Genomic DNA, 17,133 nt, shown 5'->3' on the forward strand with positions numbered 1-17,133 from the left:
GTCCGAGAAGTTTTGGGCGGAAGCAATCAACACGGCGTGTCATGCATCCAACCGAGTATATCCTCACCGACTCCTCAAGAAAACTCCATATGAGCTCATCACCGGGAAGAAACCAAATATATCATACTTTCGAGTCTTTGGTTGCAAATGCTTCATCTATAAGAAGAAAAGGCTCGGTAAGTTTGAAAGTAGATGTGATGAAGGTTTCTTTCTTGGTTATGCATCAAACTCCAAAGCATATAGAGTATTCAATCAAACCTCCGGGTTAGTTGAAGAAACATGTGATGTGGAGTTTGATGAATCTAATGGCTCCCAAGAGGAGGTTGTTGGCTATGAGAATGTAGGTGATGAGGAAATTGATGAAGCTTTGAAAAATATGTCCATTGGGGATATCAAGCCGGAAGAGGTGCATGAAGACAATGATCAAGGAGGAGGACCTTCCTCATCTACACCAAGCACCTCCACGGCGCCCCAAGTGGATGAAGATCAAGAAAAAGATGATACACAACCTCAAGAAGATGTGCCAACGCCAACACCCCAAGTTCAAGAACAAGAAGAGCAAAGTGTTCCACCACAAGCACAAGTCACTCATGATCCACCCCAACAAGCATCAACGCAAGTACCGCTAGTGAAGCATGGTCGCATCTCCAAGGATCATCCAATTGGTCAAATCATTGGTAGTCCATCAAAAGGAGTAAGAACTCGCTCTAAACATGCTTCATTTTGCGAACATCACTCGTTTGTTTCTTGTATTGAACCCACTAGCATAGAGGAAGCGCTTGAGGACTCGGATTGGGTGATGGCCATGCAAGATGAGTTGAACAACTTCACCCGCAATGAAGTTTGGGTCCTCGAAGCTCCTCCAAAAGACAAGAACATCATCGGCACCAAGTGGGTCTTTCGGAACAAGCAAGATGAACATGGGGTGGTGGTACGCAACAAAGCAAGACTTGTGGCAAAAGGGTTTTCTCAAGTCGAAGGTTTGGATTTTGGTGAAACTTTTGCTCCGGTCGCAAGACTTGAAGCTATCCGTATCCTTCTTGCTTACTCTTCACATCATAACATTAAGTTGTATCAAATGGATGTGAAAAGTGCATTCTTAAATGGCGTTATTAACGAACTTGTTTATGTTGAGCAACCTCCCGGGTTTGAAGATCCGAGGAATCCTAACCATGTTTATAGGTTGCACAAGGCACTCTATGGGCTCAAACAAGCTCCAAGGGCTTGGTATGAGAGGCTTCGTGACTTCCTAATCATGCAAGGCTTCAAGATCGGGAGGGTGGACACCACGTTGTTCACAAAAGACGTCAACGGGGATCTTTTCATTTGTCAAATTTATGTTGACGATATTATTTTTGGCTCAACTAATGATTTGCTAAGCCATGAGTTTGCTACCATGATGTCTAGGGAATTCGAGATGTCCATGATTGGCGAATTGACCTTCTTCCTTGGTTTTCAAGTCAAACAAATGAAGGAAGGGACATTCATCCATCAAGAAAAATATACCAAAGATATCTTGAAGAAGTTCAAGATGGATGAGTGCAAGCCAATCAAGACACCCATGGCAACCAATGGGCATCTCGACTTGGATGTGGACGGTAAACCGATTGATCAATCCCTCTATCGTTCTATGATAGGGTCTTTGCTTTACCTTACCGCATCTAGGCCCGATATAATGTTTAGTGTGTGCTTGTGTGCCCGCTTTCAAGCTAACCCAAAGGAGTCACACCTTTCGGCTGTGAATAGGATCCTTCGGTATCTCAAGCACACTCCTAGCATAGGCTTGTGGTACCCCAAAGGCGCTAGTTTAGATCTCTTGGGATACTCGGATTCGGATTTTGCCGGAAGCCGTGTGGATCGCAAGAGTACCTCCGGGGGTTGCCACTTGCTTGGGCGTTCTCTAGTTTCTTGGTCGAGTAAGAAGCAGAATTCCGTGGCTTTGTCCACCGCGGAAGCGGAATATATAGCGGCCGGTGCATGTTGTGCCCAAATCCTATATATGAAGCAAACCCTTTTGGACTTTGGTGTGAAACTAGATAGGATCCCACTCCTTTGTGACAATGAAAGTGCCGTAAAAATTGCCAAGAATCCAGTTCAACACTCTCGCACAAAGCACATTGATATTCGCCATCACTTCTTGCGTGATCACGAAGCCAAGGGGGACATTTCCCTTCAAGGTGTGAGATCCGAGGAGCAATTGGCGGATATATTCACAAAACCTTTAGACGAGAGTACCTTTGTTAGGCTAAGAAATGAGCTCAATGTGTTAGATGCGGCAAACGTCATGTAAGTTGCCATGTCATATAGAAAAATGCATACATATAGGACACTTGTCTAACCATGGTAAGATAGTGATGAGCAAGGGTTTAGCTAGAGGTGGTGGTCCACTTGTTTTCCTCTAGGCTTGTAGAAAGGCTCATCATGAAGAAGCTTCCCGTGGGTTCAAACTTGACAAGTAGATCTTAATTTCTTGTTATGCATTTCTTGTCATATAGGTGTGCACTTCATGTTTATTATACTTTCGCATGTGGTTGTAGTTTGCATCATCATTGCATGCGTTAGGGTCACAAAGGAGATCACTTGATGAAAATGAGACTTGTTTTCATATACAAGATCTTAATTCATGAAAAGTGAAAAGAGCAAAGTGTTAGGTGCGTTATTGCCTAGTGAGCAATGTCATGATGAGTTTGAAGCTTTCTATCTTCAATATTCCTATGACATGGCTCATACATTTTATTTGGCGCTTTGTCTCTCTTGCGGCTTTTCCTTGTGTTTAAAAAGAAATTTATTTAAGCAAGTGTGCTATCCTATTTATTTTGAGGGGTAAAGTCGCCTATGCAAGTCCATTAACTTGAGTTTATTTGAATTTTATAAGTTTATTGGACTTAGCATAGCAGAGTGAGCTGAGTGTGGGGTTTTTGGCTTCACCGGTTAAACCGACGTTCAATGGAGCATCATCATCGGTTCAACCGGCGTTACTAAAGTTTGTCTCAGCTCAGTCAAGTTTCAGGCGTTCAACCGGCGTATACAAAAGTCACATCATCGGATCAACCGGTGATCATAAATGCAAAACAGACCTAGCAATCAACCGGTGCTTTGATCAATCAACCGACGAGTTCATTTTTGACAGCATCGGTTCAACCGGCGTTCAAAAACAGATCTGGTAGAATCTCGGGTGAACTACACCGACGCAATCAACCGGCGCTCATACCCTAGACGTCGGATCGACCGGTGTAAAGGAAAATCGCGGGTCCCACCTGTCATATATTAGTCGTGCTCGAGCCGCCGCCTCTCTTTCCTCTGTTTCGCCCGCTTCCATCTTCGAGCCGCCGCCGCCTTCCCTTCGCGCCGCCGCCGTCGCTCCATCCGCGCCGCCGCTCGCCTGCAAGACCACCGCCGCCGCTCCGCCACAGCCCACGCGCCGCCGTGCGCCATCCGCGCCGCCGCTCGCCTGCACGTCGAAGTCGCCGCCGCCGCGCCCTCGCGCTCGCCCAGCGCCGCCCGTGCGCGCCTGCGCCGCCGCCTGCGCGCGTAGCCACCGCCGCCGCCGCTCCACGCTACTCCACGCCGCTCCACGCCGCCACTGCCGGGCGCCGCCGTGCTCCACGCCTCCACGCCGCAGCCGCAGCCACACCGCAGCAGCACCCGATCAGAAGCTCGCCAGGTGCTCGACGATTTGCCTGAGCTGCCTCTTTCACGCCGCGTTCGTGTTTCGCACACCGTCAGTCGAGATGGGTCGCGAGAAGAGGAAAGGGAAGGAAGTTGTGGTCGAGAAGCCCGCTCGCAAGCGGACTCGTGCAGAGAAGGAGGCCGAGAAGGCCGAGATGGTGGCCAAGGCCGCCGAGGAGCAGGCATCAGGCCGCGCTCGTCCGTTCCAGATCAGGGAGGACCCCAGAGGCAGAGGCAGAGGCAGGGGCATGGGCAGAGTGAGAGGTGCCAGGGCCACCAGAGCCGCGACAGCAGCAGCAGCAGAGTCAGATCAGTCAGATACAGCTGCAGATTCAGATTCAGAGGCAGAGCAGTCCGAGCAGTCTCAGGGGCAGAGCACACAGGAGTCACCGACTCTACGACGGTCTGGCCGCACTCGGCAGACATCCCCAGCAGCAGAGACTTCACCAGCGACCGAGCGTCGCACTGGACCGAGGACGCGAGGAGGTCACCAGCCACAGGAGCCTCGCAGGTCCACAGCTGCAGCAGCAGCAGCTCGTAGAGCCGAGGCCCTAGAGGCCGAGCGCGCAGTGTTCCGTATGGACACTGTTGTGCGTCTGGAGCCAGGTGTGCTGCTCCAGAACTTGACCCGAGCCAATGCGGCCAAGGTCAAGAGGCTCAGGTGGAGTGTTGACGAGGAGGTCTGGTTCCCGGTGACCCGAGACAGCAGAGTCGACAGGAGGTTCTGGACTTTGCTACAGGCCAGTTTCTACGAGACCTACCAGAGGCGGGGCCACCGGATCTTTCAGCACAGGGTTCTTGACTGGGTCTCACTGAGGACAGCCGCAGGGGGAGCAGATGTGAGAGCACACTTTGCTCACTTCAGAGGTCTGCCTAGACTGCTAGAGATGGAGCAGAACCGTTATATCGAGGACTGGGTCAGAGTGTTCTACGCTACAGCTTGGATAGCCCCCGAGCGCAGAGCCGTACACTTCATGTTTGGAGGGCAGGACTTTGGTTTGTCGAGGGCGACCATTGCTGGTATTCTTGGAGTTGACCTGGTCGACGTCTCGCTGCACGAGAGGGTTTACGGGGACTCAGATCCACCCCGCAGGGCGATGGTTGGCGGGATTGCTCCTTCTCACGAGGCGATCACTCAGTGCTTCCGCCAGCCGTTCCCAGCCTCTTACGCCAGAGTGCCGAGCTTGCTGACCCTAGAGGCTTACGCTGTTCATATGGCACTCCGGAGGACTCTGTTACCGAGGAGTGGCTACCCAGAGGGGTTTACGGGACTGCAGCAGCTCCTGCTTCTACACATCCTCACTCACGAGCCGTTTGACATAGTTGACTTTATTCTGGCTGAGATAGAGGATGTGATCACTGATGGGATGGGTGTGGTGCGACAGTTTCCCTATGCGCACTGGATCAGTTACATATGCTCTATGATAGTGCCAGCAGAGTCACCCATCAGTGCCCCTTACCGTCACGACGAGGCTCCCAGGTTCCCTGTCTACCGACCCACGGCTCCACAGGACAGGAGGAGGGGCAGACACGCAGATAGAGCAGCGATGGCTCAACTGTCACCGGAGGTTCAGGCACGAGTGGCAGAGGAGGATGAGGCACTCCTAGCAGCAGAGGCACAGCTTCCCGGGGGAGATGATGAGATTCACTGGTCTGAGCTTGAGTCAGACTCCTCCGACGACGTTGAGTACTTTCCTTCAGCTGCCCCAGCCAGTCACGATCACGAGGCAGAAGGTTCAGGACAGCCAGCACCTCCGACTTCAGCAGCTGCTATAGTCTCTGAGTCTCAGGTGACTCAGCCGTCCGAGCTCACTTCACTACTACAGCAGCTCGTGACCCAGCAGAGAGAGGACAGGCTTGCTCAGGAGGAGGCCAGGAGAGCCCATGAGGCCCAGATTGCTGCTATACAGAGAGAGGCCGCCCGAGAGCGGGCAGCGACAGAGGAGCGTTTTGTCGGCCTCATTGACAGAGTTTCACAGAGGACAGACGCTCAGTTCCAGCAGATGCAGCAGGGCATGATGGCGATGTTCGGGATGATCTCACAGCTTTACTCTCACACCGGACTCGCCCCGCAGCAGCCAGGACAGCCAGGCCTTCAGGGTGTTGGAGCACCTCAGCTTGCCGTTACACCAGCTCCAGCTCCTACTGCAGCTCCAGCTACCTCAGCGACACCGGAGACCACGTTCTCGATGTCAGCACTCTTTGGGTCTGCCGGTCGTCCGCTCTTTTCACCACTGCCGGCGACCACACTCTTTCAGGACTCACCGCCAGCGGTTCAGTCGGTCGCCCTCCCCTCCTCACTTCAGGCAGCACCTTCAGGGGGAGGAGCAGTAGAGGAGTCCCTGCTTCCACAGTCGACGCAGCCGGCAGCCTCAGCAGTCACCTCTTCAGATATTGGTACTTCTTCTGCTGACCCGGTTACGACTTCTACGGATCCTCTACCAGGCAGTGCCAGCACGAGAGCCTCCACGACAGTTACTCCCCCAGTGAGCTCAGACCCAGACCAGCAGCTTCCGTCTGTCACCGAGGGTGAGAGTTCTCCGTCCGACGACGACGACCCGGACCGCTTCGTCGCCGTACCACGACAGCACGACCCGTAGCTCGCCTTTTGGTGCTTTGATGCCAAAGGGGGAGAGGTGTTAGGGGGAGCACCAGAGTTAGGGGGAGGGTAGAGCTAGAGAGAGCTCGTAGTTATCAGGACTTTGTTTCTTTGTATCACATTTGGTGTTAATTCATGGATATGTACATTTGTTGCTTGAGTATGCCGTTCTTTGAGACATATCTATGGATTTCGTTTGAGCCTTTGAGCTCTTTGGTCCTGCTTTCGAGTTTGCTTGTGTTTATCCTGTTTTATCTTTCTCGCTCTCTCGTTATTTATGTTTGTGTTGTCATCAATCACCAAAAAGGGGGAGATTGTAAGCATCTAGGCCCTCAAGGTATGTTTCGGTGATTAATGACAACCATTATTGTGACTAATGAGTTTGTGCAGCTTAATAGATCATTATCGCTCATTTGGTCATATGTCAAAAGAGGCCCCTCAATTTCGGTTATTCTAAAAGGCGATCTCGGTTTTCAACTTATATATGTCAAGGCTAAGGATCTTTCTAGTCCTAAGTGTCACAAGGTTGAGAAGGACACTTAGGTTAGTATAGGTTTTATAGTTTTGTAGTGATCGCACTATTAAGAGGGGTTAAGGCTTAGTAACTTGAGCATGGACATGGTCATTTGAAAATGGATGCACACTATGGTCACTCAGGTTTCTAGAAGTTCAAATAAGTGGTTCTCAAACTATATCTCAAGAATATTTGGATTTCATTCAAGACTCAAATCAGAAAAGACAAAATCAGAAAAAGTCTATACACCGGTTTAACCGACGCTCTCAATTTTCTATACGTCGGTTAAACGAAGTCAGCAGAGTCTGGACAAATTCAATACACCGGTTAAACCGACGTGTTTGAATTTAACGTCGGTGCATTGGTCCAGAGTTGGTTTTTCCAGGGAAATTCAAGTTCTATTCACCGGATTAACCGACGCTGTTTGAATCAAGACGTCGGTGCAATTGACCAGTGAGATGGTTTTTTCAGAGGAATTCAAAAGTTGTACTCACCGGTTAAACCGACGATAGGTTTGAGTTAACGTCGGTGCAGTTGTCCAGAGACTTGATTTTTCAGTGGTTCAGTGGACAACTACACTCACCGGTTAAACCGATGCTACGTCGGTTAATCTGCCCCAGTTGTAACGGCTAGTTTTCAGAAGAGGCAGTTTACATTCACCGGTTAAACCGACGATGACAATGGGGGGTACGTCGGATTAACCGGCGCTACGCAGTTTTCTGGCAGTTTTTCTCCAACGGCTCTATTTGTGTGAGCTGCCTATATATACCCCTCCAATGGGTCATTTCGCCCACTCTTGACACCAGGCAACATCCAAACACTCATACCATAGTCAAGAGCCACCTTGAGCTTCATCATTCACATACTTGTGCATTCAATCAATCAAGAAGCAAGATTAAGGACTTGAGTAGAGAGAAGCTAGTGTGCATCCGTTCTTGGTGATCGGTTCTTGCTCAAGTGAAGGCCTTAGCTTGTTACTCTTGGTGATTGGCATCACCTAGGCGATCTTGGTGATCGAGGTGTTTCTCGCGGAGCTTGCCAAGGATTGTGGGAGCCCGGAGAAGAAGATTGTACGTGGCTTGATCTCCACCACGCCGGGATGGTGAACGGAGACTCTTAGTGAGCGCCCTCGTCTCGGTGACTTGGGAGGTGACAATACTCTTTGTGAGTGTCACAACGTGGATTAGGGGTGTGTGCCAACACATCGATACCACGGGAAAAAATCCGGTTGTCTCTTGTCCATTCCTTTTATTCAAGCATTTTCTTTCATGCAATTTACTCATGTGCTTGACTTAGAGATCATAACTTAGCTCTACCTTGCTAGGCTTTACTTTGTTTTAGCTCTCTTAGCTTGTGTTAGAAGCTTAGTTATCCGGTTGGTGAATTGGTGCCCTACTAGCATTGCATAGGTTAAGGTTGCTTTACTTTGTTTTAGAATTTGAAAAAGGCCCAATTCACCCCCCCTCTTGGTCCATCGATCCTTACAGAGGCCACTAGCAATGATCATAGTACATCAAATCAACACATCCAGCCAAAATTGTTCATTACATCGATATATATTGTACCATGCTGAATAGCAAGAAGCAAAATAAAAGGAGACTATAGCCTTAGCTGATATGAGATGAGCCTAACACACCCACAGTTCCACCAAAATTAGATTTGTTAGACTCGGACAGGAACAACAATGTATACATATGTCTAATCTGGTGCAGCCAAAGATTCCCACACTAACACCAACAATAAAAAATACATCATGCAGTGGCTAGCTAAACCGCAGCTGGTGCAAAATAACTTAAAGCATACACCTAGTTTCAACTCTCACTTTCACTGCATACAGAATGAGATATATGTCATGCAACTGAACTGCTCCAGATTTTCAACTAGAAGTTTTTCATCCGAGCTTGCGAACACTACCGTGAGAGAATTTTCATCACGACATGCTTCCTCCAGTACTTCTTGTGACACCTCCGGTGTTTATCACTGTTTAAACCTGCAATTAATGTGAAATGACAAGTTAACCCCCCCCCCCCCAATTTTCAAATTACTTAAAAGTCAGAAATCTGTTTAATTAAACCAAAAAGTCAACTCTCACACCTTAGCCCAAATGAACTTTTGCCCAAAACAAAAGTTGTAAAGTTTGACAAGGCAAACAACTTTCGTATTCAAGGTTTTTCAAGTTACAATATGAAATTTGGAGAAAACCCCGAAAAACAGTGGGTTTAGGGGGTTTTCATTTAAACTTGAATTTAAATTTTTAACTTGCAAACGAAACCTCAAATGGGAAAATGACTGAAACGAAAGTTGTAGATTTCGACTTTTTAAACAACTTTCGTATTCAAACTTTTTGGAGTTTCAATACAAAAATTTGATTTATTTTGGAGTCAAACCCGGTTGACTTCTCTCTTTCTCTCTCCACTCTCTTTCTCTCTTCCCTCTCTCTCCCTCGCTCTCCCTGCCCTCTCTGCGCGTGCAGGCACTTGAGCGCGCACGCGCGCGCGCTCGCTACGTCGCTGCCGCCCGCCCGCTACGCCACTGCCACCGAGCGCGGCGACGCCGCGCCGATGACTATCCACCCCGCTCGAGTGCACACGCCGGACCCCACTCGCTGCACCCGCCCGCACCCTCGCCACCAGCGCCCTGTGCGCCGCGGTGCCATCACTGCCTCGCCGCCCGGCCACGCCACCGCGCGCCCTTCCCCGCCGTTGACTCCGCGCACGCATTCAAGCGCTCACCCGCCCTCGCTGTGCCCCTGCTCGATTCGGTGGCACTCCGCGACGACGGCTTCGCGACGCGCCGACGGCCACAAGTGCCGCCCGGCCTTAACCCCCTCCTGCCGAGCTCTCTCCTCCCCATTCACTTCGCCACCTCATGTTCCAGCTCCTCCCCTCTCCATTCCACCCCAAGCCAAGCCCCCACTCCCCTCCCCGCGTCCTGGAACGCCGCCGCGGCCACCATTGTCGCCGCCGAGCACCACCCCGTCGTGGAGCCCCCTCCCCCGCCCTTCCTCGCCTCCAATGGACCCCCTAGCTAGCTTCTCCTCGCCGCCGTGAAGCTCCCCACCCCTCGACCACCCCCCAGGCCACCGGAGCGCCGCCGCCCGCTGCAGCCGCCGCCGCCGCTCCCTGTGCGCCGTCGGCGCACCTGCTCCGGCCATCCCTGTTGACGACATCCCCCACCCACAGGTAGAGCTCGGTGAGCTCTCACCCCTGGACGCCATCCCCGCCGCCGGCGAGCCTCCTCCTCGCCGGGAAACACCCGCCGCCGCCTCCACTGTTCCAGCTCCGGCCAGGGGCTTATGTGCGAGCCCCCAAATTGTTCCAGGGGCCTAGATGCAAGTTTTCGTTTCCTTTTTCTTTTGTTTTGAAAAACAGCAAAGTTGTAAATTCGTTTAAAAATCGTAGAAAAATCAAAAAATGATAACTCAACTGTTATGGAATCTTTACAAAGAGATCTACAACTTTTGCTACATGCACTTTTTCATTTTCTCAATATTTTTTGCTTTATTTAAAATACAAAGAAAATATACCTTTTATTAGATTTCAAGTTACAAGCATGAGATGTTAGCCATTTTTGGTCAGTGGGTTACATGTTAGATGTATAACCTTGTGTAAAAGTTTCGTGGACAGTTGATATGCCTAGCTATCCACTTATTTAAATCTTGATGTATGCCTAGGATAGATAGTTTTATTTATCTAAGTTGTTATGATATGTTTCATAGGTTCAAACTTTTACAGTACTTGTATTTTCGTTCCCAGAGTCTATAGAAAAAGTTTGAGAATTTTTAGTAAACCCAACTGGACCAAATGATTTTTGGTGAGGATAGATACATTAAATCATTAAAAATAGTTCCTGCACATGAAAATTCTAATAATTTTTTCTAGGGGTTAACTTTGAGTATATAACCATGCTGGTAAAAGATGAGGCTCTGTAATTTGCTATAACAGTATGTGGAATTTAGTTTTTATCCCTGCAGCTATACATTGTTCTATTTTTCATGCCTTTTGTAATGCTTAGTTAAATCTGAAATTTTTACAGTAGACTTACCATAAGTTTTGGAGCACTCAGTAAAAAATTTAGCATCTTTACTTGTAGAGTTTGTTCTGTATAAATGAATCTTAATCCTAGCAGTGGCTATTTAATGCATTTTTAATAATTAATATGCTTAGTGAAAATAGCTGAAAATTTTATGGCACGTTTGTAATTGAGTAATTGACTCTCCATAAAAATTTCATCTTCATAAACTATACTCATCAGCCGTTTTAAATATTCCATGCTTGCACTTGAAAATAACTTTTCTAAAAATAACAAAACCCCCACTTACTTAATAAGAAATAGTTAATCTAGATAATACTCTATAAATGATTGCCCAAGGAGATGTAAAGAAAATATTTTACAACTCTATAGTGAATTAAATTAAGATTGTTACCATCACCACAACTCACGCATATGCATTCGTGTAGATTTGACTACTCTCGCCGACAGTACGTACGAGCTGGTGCCGGAGTCCGAGAGTGAGTAGCGTGAAGCTCATGTTAACCTAACTGAAATCACTGAAGACCTGAACCAGAGTTCAGAAGAGCCTAAGGCTAGCTCCGCTCAGGAAGGCAAGCCCCGGAGCATGACCCACCTATTTTAAATTTATGCAACTATTTATATCCCTATTTTATTTGTGCATTTAAGTTGCAGGAATTGTTTAGAACCTTAGTTGCATGATCCTAGGTACCTATACTTGAACACTAGTATCTGTAGGTCGCTAGTTGGCTATGCTAATGATTCGGTAGAAGTCGAGTGATTTCCTGTCACTCGCGAGCTCATAGGAGTTGAATGCTTACTACACACTGCAATATAAGGTTTACGGGCGGAGTTGTTGTACTTGTGATACCCCGTATGTTTAGTGAAAATGGATAAGGCCGCGGTGTGTGGTAGTGGTGGTTAAGCATTTGAACGTACTAACCACATGCCGAGAATATGGTAATCAGTAAGCTTAAGTACCTGATGGAACCGACCGTGGAACATACTCCCCATTGTCTGGTCTTTGGTCACGCACAGGTGCAGGGCACCCTAGGGCGGTGGGCCTGTTTCATGCCCGGGGAAAAAGGGGAAAAGTCATGTGGGTGATTGCATTCCCCATGCGTGTGTTTAGGTCTGCCTGGCCAGGTTAACAAATTCGATTCGAATCGTCCGTCTCTCACGGATATTGAGACTGCTTAACCCTTTTGCCACATAGAGTAAGAAGTGGAACATTGATTATGAGGAATATGGTTGAATGATGAAAAGTAATTGTCTTTCACCATGCTTGCTATTGGATAGATGTCAATGTAGAATGGTTAATCAAACTAGAACTTGAAAGCTAAAATTGGAAAATAATGACTTACTCTTTATTGCTTTTCGGCAAAAACAAACCCCTCAAGCCAAAAGCCTTGCATGTCTAGTTAGAGGGTTAAATATATCCTAGTCGGGTAAGCCTTGCTGAGTATTAGAATACTCAGCCTTGCTTGTGGCTCCACTTTGTTTTCAGGTGATACGTTCGAAGATCAGATAGCTAGTTTGACCTGGCCGTGTGTTTTACCTCCTGGTTGGTCGGTGGAGTGGGATACGACTCCGGCTAACGATGACCATGCCGAGTGATGTCATGTACGGGCTTCATCATGACATCTTATATCGTCGTTTAGTACTCGCTTTATTTCCGCTGCAGTAAACTCTGAACTACTTTCAATTTGAACTTCAAGTACCTTTCGGAGATTTCGAACTTGGTTTGTAATAATTAAGTTAAGACTCTGTAATGTAATGTATCTGTGAAATGTTGTACTCTCTGGACTCACCTTCGTGTGGGTTGCCTGTAAGCTTTGGGTTCGATCGACGCTCAGGTGGATTCTTCGGGACTTTACCCGACAGCCCTGCCGGATTACTCCGTTTGAAGTGCGTGTTAGCCGGGATTACCTTTAAGATGATGGTTAGCGCACTTGAGCCGGATTAATTTGGCCGGTACTGCCACACTTCTATATCTAGAACCAGATTCAGACGTTTGGTTACATTTTGAACTACCAGCTCCTTGCAAATTCTTCCTCGCCAGCAAATTTATTAGTGAGCTGTAGTGTACTGTATGACTGTTGTCGCAAGCAAAATCGCCGCCCCCCTTGGATTTGCTTCCTCAAATCCTATGGCATTCCATATACATTGTTGCAATTAACTCCGAGGGGAATAATTCTGTATGGTATATAGTTTGATTGCTATTGATTTTAGTGCTCCCATCAAAAGACTTCAACAGATTTTCCAGCTGATGGGGTGCCGAGAACTTTCTTGGCTTCTCGCTTGAAGAACCTGATGAAGGCTTCATATGTTGCTTCTGTAGATAAAATATGCTGACAGGATCCACCGGGACTAGATGCAGATGGCCTAATATCCAACTTACGAAAGGCAATAGTGTCGAAACCAACATTGTCCGTCATCAAAAGCTCCCATCACAAACAACACGACCTCTAGATACATACGGCAACATAAGACCTGCTCTTAATATCTGCTTCCCTTTGTTGGATGTGAAATATGGTCTGCTTGGATCAACATAATCAATAAGCCGATCATCAAGCACCCTCTCCAAGAATGAGTTCTTCCTAACAAAATCAGCAAAGTTGATGAAACGAGAAATTGGATAGGTGCATGGCTGTCCATCCAAGCCCCTACAACATAATGAAAATGCCAATCAGATGGAGTTTAATTGCAATTCTAAAAGGGAAAATCTGCAATGCAGTCAAACACATCAGTTCAGCTATCAACTTGATGCAGGCTATCATTATAGCAAAATGTAGATGACCTCATAATAAAAAATCTTACATTGATTATTGCCAAAAATCCTACCGAAGATTCTCAAAAAAAAAAGTTCAGGAAAACAAATGTCTGCTAGTATCTCTACAAACATTCTGCAATAGATAGATGCTGCAAAATTGCAAATACTAGAACACAGTGGCGGACCCAAAAATTGGTCAATACTAGGGCCAAAAATTCAGTGGATTTGGTGCGTTCGTTGCAAAAAATTCGACTGCAAGTCTTCTCATGCAAAGATGGCCAGAACAGGCCTATCTAGCCCACATCGCACCTGGTGCCCCATCCAGAATGCAAACTTCCGAAAACCTCCAAACATGAGGTTTGGGTCGTCATTAGTGGATTTGGTGCGTTTTGATGAGGGTGCGCCTTAAGTTTGCAGGGGGTATGCACACCTTTGTGTACAAAAGAGGCCCGAAATAGTGGTTTAAGGGCTTATTTGTGAGGCCCAGGGATCTATTTGTAAATCCTAGAGACTTTTTTATAATATTTGACCCCACCAATGGAATAAATATAAACGACTACCTCCCTATAAATAGCTCCCAGGGTGGAGGTGGTGACTTTTGGCCATTTGCTCTCTCAATCACTTTGCTTGCTCTCCCTCTCTTCCTAAGGTTACTACGTTGCCTTGGCCACTCTTTACCTTTTTCTGTTTGGTTTCGGCTCGTCCGATCCACAACATGTTCATTGAGATAATTTCAACTACAAGTCTTTTGGTGCAAAGGTGGCCAGAACAGTCCTATCGCGCCCACATCGTACCCGTTACCCCGTCCGGAATGCAAACTTCCGAAAACCCCAAACATGAGTTTTGGTTCATTCGGAGTGGATTGGGTGCGTTCGATGCGGGAAAAAAATTCAACTACAAGCCTTTTGGCGCATAGGTGTGTGTCGGGCTTGCCCTATCCGGAATGCAAACCTGCGAATACCCCCAAAGATGATTTTTGGGTCATCCAAAATTAATGGGGTACGTTCATTGTGAAAAAAATTCAATAGCAAGTCTTTTTGTGCAAAGGTGGCTAGAGCGGGCTTGCGGGCCCACATCGCACCCGGTGCCCCGTCCAGAATGCAAACTTCCAAAACCCCCCAAACATGAGTTTTGGGTCGACAACAGTGGATTTGGCGTGTTCGTTGCGAAAAATTCAACTGCAAGTCTTCTCGTGCAAAGGTGGCCAGAAAGGGCCTGTCGGGCCCACATTGCACCCGGCGCCCTGTCTGGAATGCAAACATCCGAAAACCCCCAAACATGAGTTTTGGTCATTAGGGGTGAATTTGGTGCGTTTGTTGAGAAAATTTGAACTGCAAGTCTTTCGGTGCAAAGGTGGCCAGAACGGTCCTGTCGGACCCACATCGTACCTGTTACCCCATCCAAAATGCAAACTTCCAAAAACCCCCAAACTTGAGTTTTGGGTCATCCGTAGTGAATTGGGTGCTTTCGACGTGAAAAAACTCAACTGCAAGCCTTTGGGAGCATATATAGGTGGGTGTCGGGCCCACATTGCATTGTTGTCCCATCCGGAATACAAACCTGTGAATACCCCCAAAGATGAGTTTTGGACCATCCGGAATTGATTGGGTGCATTCATTGCGAAAAATTTAACTGCATGTCTTTTGGTGAAAACAATTGCCTACAATTAGTTGTTTCACAAATCAGTGTGTTGGTTGCTCCTCTCCAATCATATTTCAAACGTTCAATGTTCATCGAGACAATGAAATTTGGCTAGAGTTTCACGGTAACCAGACTCTAGGAGGGGTTCCGGAGAAAGCCTTCAAGAGTTCAAGAGATCAACTTATCAAGTGAAAACTGTCACAGTTTTTGACGGTACCATTTTCTCCGGTTTAAGTTAAATGAAATCAACCAGTATAACTAGTGGATAGTAGTTTACTGCTAATAAAATGCCACTAGTGTACAGGTAATTTTGTTAGAGAACTACTTTCTACTTGGAGCCGTGATGCGCGGTAGACTTGCTGACTTGGCCTGTCCACCAGCGCTGTCCTCATCTGCTCATCTCAGTGTTGACTTTGTCAGCCCTTTCCTCCGGTCAAAGCCCTCCGTTTCATGATCAACGGCTGATGCTACTCCAGGTCTCCGGCCCAAGCCCAGGCAAGACAAGATGCCTGCGCCTTCTGGAGGCTTGACTGCCACGTGTCACCCTTCCGCAACCGTTGACCTCAATCAGCCCCCCTTAATCACCGGCTACAGGAGGTCTCCCTCCAGCTGCCATTATATAAAGGGAAATTTGTGTGTGGGACACTGTCAAAAAGTGGATTTGTATCAAGCACACTACCAATGCCGATTTTGTTCCTCACACACCATGAAAAAGTGGCTTGGTGTGCAGCACACCGCACCGAATAATGTAAATGTTTGTAGCTCAGATAAAAGGCGAAAAGACCATATTGCCCTCAGCAGGCCCAAGCTGCGTGCCGGTCTGCTCGCCTGCCCATTCCGCCGTGGCTCGCCGCCGTCCCCTTGCCCGCCTGCACGGCCGCGGCTCGCCGTTGCTTGCCTGTGCCGCCGCGGCTCACAGGCCAGGCACAAGAAACACCTGCCACCGGCCGCTGCTGCTGCTGGCCGACGCCGGCCATGGACTTCGACGACCACGACGACGGCGACGAGATGGCGCCGATGCCCGTGAGCTCCAGCTACGAGACTCTTCGCGCGAGAGTGCTGAGCTGCGCCGGGGAGCACCGCCGCCGGGCGCGAGGGAGCTCAACCGCCGCCTTGGGTCACTGCACGTGGAGAGCTCGGCGGCCGCGAGTGAGCGCCGTCGCGGCTGCGCCTGGGGAGCTTCGCCGCCGGGTACGTTCGCGTGCAGTGCTGGAAATGGATGCGAGCTCGACGCGGAGGTGTTGGGAGGCGGGTGGTGCTGGAGGTGGAGCCGAGCTCGGCGCGGAGGTGCTGGAGGCCGATTCGGCGGAGGAATCGTTCGATTCGCCGGCGAGCAGCGATTCAAGCTCCCTCCCCCTCCGCGCGGGGCCTCACTGCGCTTCCTCGCCGCGCTCCCCTGGCGGAATTGAGTCCGCGCCCGCGCGCGCTCGAGCTCGGCGGCGGCGGCGGCCGGGCCAGCAGAGCGCGAGCGGGGGCCCTGCCTCGAGCTCGGCCGGCGGATGGCCGAGCGCGCGCGGATGGCCGGCGGCGCCTCGCTCCCCTCCTCTCCATCCTCAACGGGGTGGCCGAGCGCGAGCTGCGCGGTGGAGCAGGGGAGCTCCAGCTCGCGGCTGCCGGTCCCTCGCGGCGGGGTCTCGTAGCTGGAGCTCCCGTGCCCCGGCCTCCGCGCGCGCCGGGTCAAGGGGCGGCAGCGGCGCGGGCTAGCGGCGGCGCGGACTGGTGTCGAGGGGCGGCGGCGCGGGCTAGCGGCGGCGGTCGACGTGCTGGAGCGGGCGCGGGGGAGTGCCGGCGGTGGCCTGTCGGAGGGGGAAGAAGATGACATGTGGGCCTGAGGGTAAAATGGTCTTTTTACACCTTCACTCAGCTAAAAATGATTAATATACTTGGTGTGGTGTGTTGGAGACAAAATTGCAATGTCATGATGTG

Source organism: Panicum virgatum, chromosome 1K (genome assembly GCF_016808335.1).
Source record: "Panicum virgatum strain AP13 chromosome 1K, P.virgatum_v5, whole genome shotgun sequence".
NCBI classification, from domain to species: domain Eukaryota; kingdom Viridiplantae; phylum Streptophyta; class Magnoliopsida; order Poales; family Poaceae; genus Panicum; species Panicum virgatum.